The sequence below is a fragment of the Pongo abelii genome, chromosome 10, assembly GCF_028885655.2.
Source record: "Pongo abelii isolate AG06213 chromosome 10, NHGRI_mPonAbe1-v2.0_pri, whole genome shotgun sequence".
In the NCBI taxonomy this organism is placed as follows: Eukaryota; Metazoa; Chordata; class Mammalia; order Primates; family Hominidae; genus Pongo; species Pongo abelii.
In genome coordinates this window covers 54746411-54749291 of record NC_071995.2, presented here as the reverse complement: position 1 = coordinate 54749291, position 2881 = coordinate 54746411, and positions in this window count along the sequence as shown.

The window sequence follows — 2881 nt, the reverse complement described above, 5'->3', positions numbered from 1 at the left end:
GTAATGGGGGCAAATGGCACCTCCTCCCTCCAAAAGAAAAGATTCACACCCCTTTGGGCAAAAATATACTTTCCAAGATGGGTGCTTACTTTGTATTTACCCAACCTTTGAATTCATCTTTCCATCTAGCCCAAGCTTGTACAACCCACAGCCCATAGGCCACATACAGCCAGGACAGCTTTGAATGTGGCCTAACACAAATTTGTAAAGTTTTTAAAAACATTATATTTTTGCTTTTTTTTTTTTTCTTAGCTTATCAGCTATCATTAGTTTTAGTGTATTTTATGTGTGGCCCAAGACAATTCTTCTTCCAGTGTGGCCCAGGGAAACCAAAAGATTGGACACCCCTGCTCTAGCCCTATTTCTCCTGGGAAAGCTACCTAAATCTTTAACCAATAACTTCATCCTACACAGTCCTGCCTCAGAGGTTTAGACATAGCCCACACTAAATTGGACAAGCCTTAGCAAAAATCTAACTGAGCAGTCTCTTGAGGGGGGATAACTTCTACTGTACATAGATAACCTCTTATCTGCTCCCCCTTCACAGGACCCACACAGCAACATAGAGTACAAATCTTAACTTTCTAACAGAGGGAAAATGATTTGTTTTATTAAAAGATAAAGTAAAGAGGTATTTTTTGTAAGGAAGGTTATAAAGAAAAGAGGTTGTGTATGAAAAAGGATCTGGTATGGTAAATTATTGTCCTAAAGTAAAATAACTGGTTGTTTAAACAGAGGGATGCTTAGGACAAGTCAGAAAGTCCAGGGATGTCATAATTAGTCTGTGTGAGTCATGAAAAAGATTCTTGAAAGGGAATTTATGAAATAAATATTATACAATTTTAAAAGTTATTAGGCCCTCTAAATGCTTCATAAACCACTGCTATTACTCTTAACTGTGCAACTTGCCTGCTCTAAAAGTAGGTAAAGCCTTGGGACATGCAGAGTTAGCCATGCCCCCAGCTATGCTAGAAAGAATCAGACTGTATCTGCACTTCTGTCTGGTGTCCTGGGTGCCACACCTAGTATATGATTAAAATTGCACCAGGTTTTTCACCAAAAGTAAAAGTTACTAAGAGTTAACAGTGAAACATGTACTTAAGACTACTGGAAAAACAGCTTTTCATGCAAGGAGTGTAAGGAAAATAGAATGTGTTTTTGGTAAAAGATTATGAGAAGGCATGGGAATGTGGATTTTTTTTTTTTTTTTTTTTTTGCCTAAGTTTAGAGGGTTAAAGGATTGTTTTAAGTTAGACAGGATAAAGCTGAAGGTTTAAGCAAGTTTTGGAAGGTTTATGAAAGATTAATCTTGAAAAAGAAATTCTGTATGTGAACATACTACCTAAATTATAGGGGTATTATTCAGTTTATCCATAAATCGAACATTGGAATAAAAGCACAACACTGGACTGAGAAGGGAAAAATGCCTCAAGTGAGCATGCATACAACTCTTACAGCATTGTTCTGCTATTTAACAGAAAATTGTAAAGGGTTATAAAAGGTTTATGAGAATATTACCATATGTTCAAACTGATTAAGACTGGATAGATTTGTCTATAAGGTTTTATTAAGAACTGGGTTTGACATCAATGTACACTAATGCAAGGTAATATCTGGCTTTCTTGGGGCTGTATTTGTATAAATGTCTTATTGGTATGTGCTCCAAAATTATGTGAAACTCCTATAATTCTGACATAACAGTATATGTTATCAGTAATAATTATGATTGTTCTGTTAAATTATTGTGTGCCACAGAGGTAACAAATTTCCTTGTCAATTGTGCCTTTAAATATGGCTGCCCTAAGACTTTTTGTCATCGACAGACAATTGTTGTCTTGTTTTAATACTTTTTAAAAGGTGGTTTCACAATCAGCAATAGGACTCGAACAGGTGCTCTTGTGTGTGTGTGTGTGTGTGTGTGTGTGTATGTGTGTGAGACAGAGTCTCACTCTGTTGCCCAGACTGCAGGGCAGTGGTATGATCTCAGCTCACTGCAATGTCCACCTCCCAGGTTCAAGTGCTTCTTCTGCCTCGGCCTCCTGAGTAGTTGGGACTACAGGCACGCACCACCATATTTGGCTAATTTTTGTATTTTTAGTAGAGACAGGGTTTCACTATGTTGGCCAGGCTTGTCTCAAACTCCTGATCTCAGGTGATCCACCCACCTCAGCCTCCTGATGTACTGGGATTACAGGAGTGAGCCATGTGCATGGCCTAACAGTTGCTCTTAAACGCAAGTTTCTGATAACTTTGGAAATTGTGACATTAGAATAAAGGGAAAACTTTCAGGATGCTCATGGAAAGCTGAAATGTTCATGAATATCAAGCAGAACAGGAGTTAACTGCATGAACTAAACTAATAAAAGACTAAAGTAATAATTTTATGACTTTTTGCTCAAAATATTGCTAATCCTTTGTTTTTCAAAGCCAAGAAAACTTTTCTCATGAGCTATTTACAGCTTTTAACAATTGAGTAAAGTATACTCCTATAAACAAAATTTAGAGCATATTTCTCTCTATCATTTTTCCCCAAAATTTGAAAACTATTTGTGAGTATTCTTAACAAATTAATATAGTTATTTGCATAAGTGCAATAAGAATCTGTTTTCTTTCGTATCCGGACACAATTGGAGACACTGGTTATTTTACCAAGGCTTTGACTAGAATGGCATGCTTTCCTTAAAGGAATCAAATTTGACTTTTTGAGCCAATAAAAGTCCCTTGGGAAAATTGGCCTCATACCTTGTCTGCACAGTCCCTGTACAGGGCTCCTGACCTGTAGTAAGTAAAGAATCTCACTTTCTAACAGGCCCAAGAGTCCCAAGTTATCTTGATACCTCAAGAGGGGAGGAATTTACTCAACTCATACAGGTATTTGATG